Raw genomic sequence first — 8,123 nt, forward strand, 5'->3', positions numbered from 1 at the left:
ACAACTCCTCCTTGTCTGGGGACCACAGGCGAGGCCGGAGAAATAAACCCAGAGCCCCTCAACCCTACAGTCATCCCCACTGGGGGATGTCCAGCAGGTCAGACCCCTGCCACCAAGGGAAGGGGAAGGCAGGAGCCCACCACCGCTCCCACACGTCTGCATGCCCCTGCTAGGGCTTGGTACATTTTCAGGAACTGGGATTGTTTTTCATCGGTGCCTGGAGGTATCCACATAATTTTAGAAAATGCATAGGATCCGGTGGCTCGGCTGACCTGATTTTGATTTGTGAATTGGGATTTTTTTTTCTTGGCAAAACTCTTTGGGGGGTTACGGTGCCCAAATTAGGATGACAAAAGGGACAGTATGTTCCAGTGCTCGTATTTTTTTTCTTTCCAGTTATTAATTAGCATAAGTGAAAAATAGAACTTAAGGAAAATTAGTGACTTTTCTTAATGGAATGCCCATTTCATTAAAAAAAAAATCAATTTCTCCCACTACAATTTTGAGAGAAATTATAATCTTTGATGGAAATTTTTTGATTGCCTCTAATGTTTTTCTTAGAAAAAAAAAATCTTTCTCATTTTGAGCAATTTTGCTTTGAAATGTAAGTATAAAACTCAGTCTTCTTTTTTTTCTATTTTTTTTCTTCAATGAGCAGAAATATTCCCATTTAGACTTTTTACCTGTGTCCTGGAGCAGAAAATTTTTCTTGAGAATGTTAATGAGATGGGAAAGACGTATTCTGCTCCCATAAATACCTGTGCATACCCTACACAAGAAACCACCTCAGTGTGCGGTGGTGGCAGTTTACAGTGCTGTCTCATTTATTTGCTCCCAAGCTTAGTTCCCTGCTATCTCAAAGGATGAGAATCCACAAGCCAGGTTTGACCTTGCTGTAATTCTGAATTATGTCATTTTGCCGTTGCTGAATTTGGTCCATTATGATTAGAAAGTGTACTTAGCTGGCAAGGAAATTAGCTGAGCGTATGTGCTTAATTTTAAGCATGCTTTTAATGCTATCCCTTTTCAACAAACCACTTAGACACATGCTTAACAGCCCGTGTGCTTGAAGTTAATTAAGTGCCTAATTGCTTTTCTGAATGTGGGCCTGAATAGGGATGGACTAAAGCGTGTACTTCAGTTCTCAGTTAAATTGCATCCTAAAAAGCAACCGTTTTTCTAACCCTTCACCTCCCCTTCATCCTTGCTCAATTTATTTCGTTCTTGCGCCAGCCAAATCCTCTCTGTGTTTGCAGAACAGAAATCCAACCAAAACAAGTTCTGGCCTCCTCATACGAGCTCTAAATATACTTGTAAATAGCTGTAATTAAATCCAGAAATCTAGTAATGTGGCATTAATTAGCCTAATGGAGAACTGAGAGAGAAATGTGGTTTCTGAGGCAGTAAAATTTTCTGCCCCGGAATTCAAGGCACGCTGATGAAAACCCGGCTCGGGAGGGATCTAGGAAATGCTAAAGTTTGTCAGGACTGCGGGGCTTGGGGCTTTTTTGGGTGGACAAAAATTCGGCAGAAAATTCAGGTTCGTGAGAGTCTTTCCAGATGTGCCCGTGGTCCTTTTGCTTGCTGGCTGGCCGGACCGCTGGCGCACGACCACCGGCGCACGACCACCAGCCCAGGCAGCAGCCCCCAGCCCCACTCTGGCTGCACGCAGAAGGGATGCAGGGTGGTGGCGGCGAGTCCCCAGCCATGGCACGCCTGCATCCCACAGCAGGGTCCCCAGCCTGGCCCACGGCTCCCCGGTGGGCAGCTGGAACACGAGCGTGAACCTGTGCTTGCGTAGCTCTACGGTGATATTAGGTGATATTACCAACCTGCCTGCTCTTTTGTGACGGTAAGTTTGGTGAATGAAGTCTGGGTGAGACCCTCTCTGGCTCACCCTAGCGTTCAAAAGTGCCTTCACTGAGACAGCTGCCAAAACTCTTCTGCAGGCAGCCCAGGCAGAAGCAGGTACCACCGTTCCTGCTATGAGACATAGCAGGCTACAACAATGAGATGTGTCACACACTGGGGGAGGAAAACCAAAACGCTTCTCTCAAAGACCAGCCCATGTTAGGTATGTATTTATATGAAGAAAGTGACCACCTTACTTCTTTACCCCAAATCTCACGCATATTTAAGCCTGTCTTACACCAAGCTACTTTTCCCCTCTCCTTGTGGTTTTAGCAGCAGCCTGCAAGGTTGCCCAGCAGCTCTCTGAACACCCCTGCGGGACGTCCCTTTTTAGACATATGAACAATTCCTGGCATACATCAATTTTCAGACGTAGCAAGCCTGAGTCTGTGTGAGCCCACTGATGAGGGCTGTTCTTCGGAGCAAAGGCACTGGGGTGGCATGGCCAGGTGATGTTAGCATTGCCCTCTCGGTGGGGAAAAAAAAAAAACAAAAACACCTTCCTCCAGTTACTGATAAGGCTCAGGACACAAAACTCTCTGCAAAGTTTACCCAGTATCTGACAGGACTGTACACCCCTTTGCATAAGGTGTGTTCCCACCTGAGCTCATGCTGTGCGCTGTAAGCTGTTCTCTCACATCCTGTGACTTGCCAATAAATTGCTTTTGCCCTGTAACATACCGAACGAGTGTATGTACAAAGCAAAGATTTCACAAAGTGGAAACTTTGGCAAAAGGAAGTGTGAACTGTCACATTCCTGCACTGCAAACACCAGAGTACCCCCAGTCTATTTGTCTTCAGAGGAACTGGCGAAGCCTTGAGTGATTCATAGACATTAGATTATACAAGGAAAAAGGATGAAGGAAGCTGCCAGGAGCTGGAAGGCTGGAAAATCATATCTTTTGTATTAGTAACATTTATCACCAAGTAATATCCTACACTATGACTCTGTGGCCATGGAATTGTTATTGGAGCAAAGAGCAACTAACAAACTGTATCACTACAGAAGCTTTTGCTATGGCAAATTTCCCAACACCTCCCAACCTGCCTGCAACACTAGCTTGAAGCTGAGCCCTTGCAGGACCATGACCTCTCCAACTCTGGAAAAAAACCCTGGCCAGCTCCTTGAACTGTGCTTTCTGCTGGTGGTAGCAACCATCACATCTGCCAGAGAAACCTACAGACCACCGTTGCCTCCCTGGGCAACCCATTCCAATGCCTGACCACTCCTTCTGAGAAGAAATTTCTCCTGTTTTCCAACTCTGCTGTCAGAGGCCCCGGGGACACCTACAGCACAGTCTCCCCCTCTCAGAGAGGTCCTGGGCCAGGCACTGGTGCCGCTGGGCTGCGTTATTTGGGTCCTGCACACCTGCAATGCTGGAGGTGGACAGAACCCTTCAGACCGTGCAGGACCACAGCCGGGGTCCTGTGCTGACATCCCCCGCTGCTTTCGGGTCACAGCCCTGTATGAAAGAGGGAGCTGGGGTGGCAGATGATGGCACGTCACAGCACCGGGATGGCAGTCTGCATGGCGGGTGATACCGGTGTCCTGCACCATGGGGACATTTCAGGAGCCTTCAGCAGCTCCTGAAATCCTCAGGAGTCAGCACAGAGTGTGCATGTGGGTGCCTGGCAGCACAGGGCCCCCAGGGCAGGCCGGGCACATCCTTGTGCCATGACAGTCACTGTCTGACAAACCAGTCCTCACAGCCTGATCTATAAGGGCTCACACATCTTGTTATCTTACGTCCCCAGCACAGTGCTGCCTCTGCCACAGGCTGCTTTGGGATACCAGATGTGGGCTCACGTGAACACACGAACACCATGTTGAAATATGTGGTCATAAAAAATTACTTTACCCAGGCAGAAGCCCCCCCTTTCACAGAAAAACAAAACAAAACAAACAAAAAAAAAGCAATGGTCTTCTAACTGCTCACAGAACTTCTGTTTTCCTTCACAGGAAATATTATTTCACTCCCCCAAGCTGCCCAAATCTGCAAGCTCCTTTCTTGCATTTTTTTAAGGTTACTGCAGGTCCAGAATTATTTGCAATGACCCCACAGGCAGTGGGGCTGGGGCTACAGCCCTGGCTTTACGTGGAGCCCCAAACCTAAGCAAGTTGTCAGACCAGGAGCTTTTTTAGAGCCACACATGAAAATCCAGCACCACAACAGCATGTGATTTGAACGGTGCCAAAGTGCTATGCTTTGGCACAGCTCTGAGCAGCCAGGCCTTCACCACCCTGCCGGACCAGGGCCCTGTGGGAGGGTGAAATCCCCACACGTAGCGTCAGAATTGCTTCTCCTCTCAGCCCAATGTGACACTGCGGAGGCAGGGGTGTTGCAGCAGTTTTATCGGAGGTTTCCCGGATGATCCGAGCTAGGCAGCTGTAAGGGTACTGTGTCTGCTGAGGCCTTGCTGCTGGTGACAAGCCGCTGTCGAAAGCGAGGTCTTTCCCCTCCTCACCAGAGCTCCCAGACTGGTCAAGAACTGTGTGGGGTTTCCCCAGAGAATCACATTCTGTTAACCAGATTATCTCGTGTTTCCCCACTGCAATCCAAGCAATGTAGCGTGCACTTTGCTGGTAAAAGGCAATTCAGCTTGTGGAAGATGAATCCAGCACCTGCAGAGCTCTGCTTCTTGCCTCCTTCCCTCTAGGGGACTTACAACTGTGCTGCCCTTGTCCAGCATCCGGCAAGTGGTGGTGGTTCTGTCTAGAAGCTGGGAGTGCAGTCAGACAGCTCTGTTCGGGTGCACTGTTGCAAACAGAGCTCCCTTGTACCTCTTTGCATACCGAGAACTCGCCCCTTGGCCAGCTGCATCGCTGCCTTTCGCCATGCAGTTTCTAAGGACTTAAAATTTCTAAGGACTCAATTCTTACATACTTGGCTTCCCTGTTCAGTCTGCAGAGAGCAGGGCCGGGGTTCCAGCAGGCAGCAGGACGCAGGGCTAGCTGTAGCACTCACCAGGCTCTTGTGCAACCTCAGCCGTAGAGCAGCGCCTGGGAGTCAGTCTTAGAGCAAGCACATGCGGGCTAGGTGGGGAGAAGCACTCGGAGGCTGGTTCAGCTGGGGGCTTTGCTCGCAATTATGAAAGACTTCGTCTGGGAGCTAAATGGGTGTGTGGTTTTAATAGCTGGAGACTCCCCCAGGAGCTAGAGGGGCTTTTTTTGTTTGGTTGCTTGGTTTTGTGTCTTTCTTTACCCCTCTTAATAAAGACAGCAGCAGCTGGAAGCGTTTCCTTGAAGTTAGCCCTCGGTGGTTTTCCTCGTTCGCAGGGGCTTTGTCTGGAGGGTGGGTGGAAAGGGTTTTCCCCCCCGCCGCAGGAGAACAAAGCACCTACCGAGCTGCATCGCTGGGCGCACCTCGAGGCGCCTGGTGCTTCTGCGCAGCCCCGCAGCCCAGCCGGGCACCCACGGCCCGGGGGAGCCGCATCCCTCCCCCGGCACGGCCAGGGGGCGGCCCGGCCCTCCTGGGGGGCACCATCCCCGGCCCCCCCGGCCTTGTCGGGGCCGGGGTTGCCCCCTCCGCCCCCCGGCGGCCCGGGGAGGGGCGCTGCCGGCGGGGGGCGCTGCGGGAGCACCCTTAGGTGCCGGGGGGGGGGAGCGCCGCGGAGCTCAGCCCCCCCCAAAACGGCGATGCTGAGGGCGGTGAAGGTGATGGGTGGGGGAAAATCCAGGCAGGCGTTTGACCAGGCAGAGGGTTGGGGAGCAAAGCAGGTGGAAACGCAGCGGTTCTTGCACGGGATGTACTGGCAGCTAGCTCTGGATGGCAGTAGCAGCCTGGTCTCTTAGCGGTGCCTGGGAAGCTGCAAATTCAGCGAAGTGCATCGAAACCTCGGCGCTGGTCATCGCGCTGCAGTGGGCCCACGTACACCAGCGGCTTCCAGTTCTGTCACCGGAGAAAATGTGTCGCTAGTGTATGCAGATTGCAGTGTACAGATACTGCTGGTATTGCCCGGTGCTCGCTGTGGGTCTGGGTGAATCACAGAGATGCTCCATTCAGCAAGTTCCCAGCTGCTTACAGGCAGATTTTAACTTCTGCTTGGAAACCAGACTGGACACTGCCATGTGAAATAGGCAAAGAGCCTCGCACTGGTCTTCTACTAACACTGAAAACGGAACTTGATAGCTGCAAGGGAACCAGAACCACCCCAAACACTGTTTCTACTTTGCTTTTGTGAATAGGTTTGTTTCAGCAAGAAGCTGTTTCTGTGACAGAGCAGAGTATGGCCTGGATAACAGGAGGGTGAGTGAGCAGGTCCCACAGAGGGAAGCAGCGGGAGGTGAGGGTATGGGGCGTACAGCAAGGTCTGAGAGTATGCTGGTGGAGAAGAGGAGGCAGCAGGAAGTAGGAGGTATGGGAGCACTTAGTTTGTAGCTGAGTGGGGAAACTGTGGCAGACAGGGTGACCGCGGCTGTGGAGAAAGAGGGTGGGGTGCTGGCCTTGCTGGCAGGTTGGGTGCATTACTGCCCACACCACTCCTTTGACTGCGTCATCTTTGTAGAGCTTCATTTTCAGGTTGATGCAGCTCTTCTGTCCCAGTTCCCTGATCCAGAACTGGAGGAGGAACCTACATCCCTTAACAGTCATCTCACCATGGAGAATCATTTACATGTGCTTAGCACCGGGACCAGAGACTGACAGGACCTCTGTCACTTCTTCAGACACCAAACTGGATATATTCATAATGTGATTGTATTTTATTGGCATTAGCACAGGTGCACTGTTGCATCTCAGCAAGGCAGAGGGGCTATTTTCAAACTGTTGATGCAGAACAAGCTGAAGCAATAGCATCCATCAGACTACCGAATTGTCATTCACAAGAAGTATGGAGGCAATTTTTGTTTAGATAAAATTTGCTGGTAAGACAGCAATGAACACGAGATATTCAACGTTCTAATAAAATAGTAATGCTGCAAGCTCAGCGGCTCATAAAACATTTACAATCTGCAGCTAGTAAAGTGCAAACAAGAGATTTAAGCACCGCTGTTGCTAGATGGATGGAAACCGGTTAGAAGATTAGCTGGAAGATTATTCCACACAGGTTAGGATGAGGTTCATTAAATGCCTATCAGTTTTCTCATTTGATGTAGCAGACAGAGAGGACTGTAGGATTACACCTGTTGAAATAATGTTCATCTTTAGCTCAAATGTTAAGCTAAGCTAGCTCTTCTCCCAGGCTCCTTGTTGCAGGTGCTCAGAGCCCCACGTACTGAAAGGCATCACTAGCTTCAAGCACTGAGCATGACTTCTTTTGCTTTTCCCACCTCCCTACAGCCAGAGTTTTTAGGGTTGCAATCATTACTGTCATACCTAAGTGCTTCTGCACAGCTCCTTTGCAAATTAGAGGTTTAATGCAAAGTGGTGGATCAGATCAGGCAGGGAAGTTCCCCAGGTGCCTTGGTTTGCACAAGAAGAGCTATTTCCCTGTATTTCTTTAGCCAGGTGATTCTGATTCTTTTCTAAGCAGTTCTTGTGTAAAACAAGTTGTTTTTGCTTTTTGGACTCTTATTCTTATACAGTAGGAATTATCCACTAGGCTACTCTGCTTCTCTTAAGTCTGACCCATAACTATTCAATTTGCATTTTAGGAAGAAACCTTGAATCACTGAATGTGTGAAAAATTAGGCAACAACAAGCAACCACCACCAGCAGCAAACAGAAAATGAGAGGAGGGAGTGTTTTAAGCCGTAAATCTGCTGAGAGAAGAGTCATCTTTTCCTGTGTCCATGAACAGTGTAACCCTGTGAAATGCCTGCACCTTTTTAGTGCTCCAGTAATGCAGGCCATAGCCATAATGGGCTTGGGATTCATTGGTGAAACCCTGATGCCATTGGAGTTAACAAGTGCTGTTAGCCCTCGTTACAGGCTGTACCTATTATGAACTGTAAGATTTCACCCTGTTTACTTGATATTCTCACAATAAATGTGACAGTCTCACAAATGTTAACATAGGTTTTGACTGGCAAGATGAGACGTCCACACTGTGGGTGGCAAAGGAAAGGTCCAGAAGCATTTAATTTGAAAAGTCAGGATCCACGTATTTTAGAGAGATTTTCAATCCGGAAACACATAGTAAAATCAGTAAATCCTAAACGGGAAACCAGTTGCACCTGGTTCCTTGAGAATGCTTCTGAGAGCAATGAGTGTAGAGCAGGGTCGATGGTTTTGGGGCAGTGAAGGTGAGAAAGAAAGAGCACTATGCTTTTG

At 49.4% G+C, this 8,123-nt stretch overlaps 1 long non-coding RNA gene across 1 annotated transcript; it reads left to right on the top strand.

The window, feature by feature from the left end:
* Positions 1–5,582: 5,582 nt before the first annotated feature.
* On the top strand, positions 5,583–7,791 carry LOC106032400 (uncharacterized). The gene is made up of 2 exons (XR_010830376.1): positions 5,583–6,158; positions 7,505–7,791. It is a non-coding gene; the product is annotated as an uncharacterized lncRNA (long non-coding RNA).
* The last annotated feature ends 332 nt before the right edge of the window (positions 7,792–8,123 follow it).

This window comes from Anser cygnoides, chromosome 3 (assembly GCF_040182565.1).
Source record: "Anser cygnoides isolate HZ-2024a breed goose chromosome 3, Taihu_goose_T2T_genome, whole genome shotgun sequence".
Lineage (NCBI taxonomy): Eukaryota > Metazoa > Chordata > Aves > Anseriformes > Anatidae > Anser > Anser cygnoides.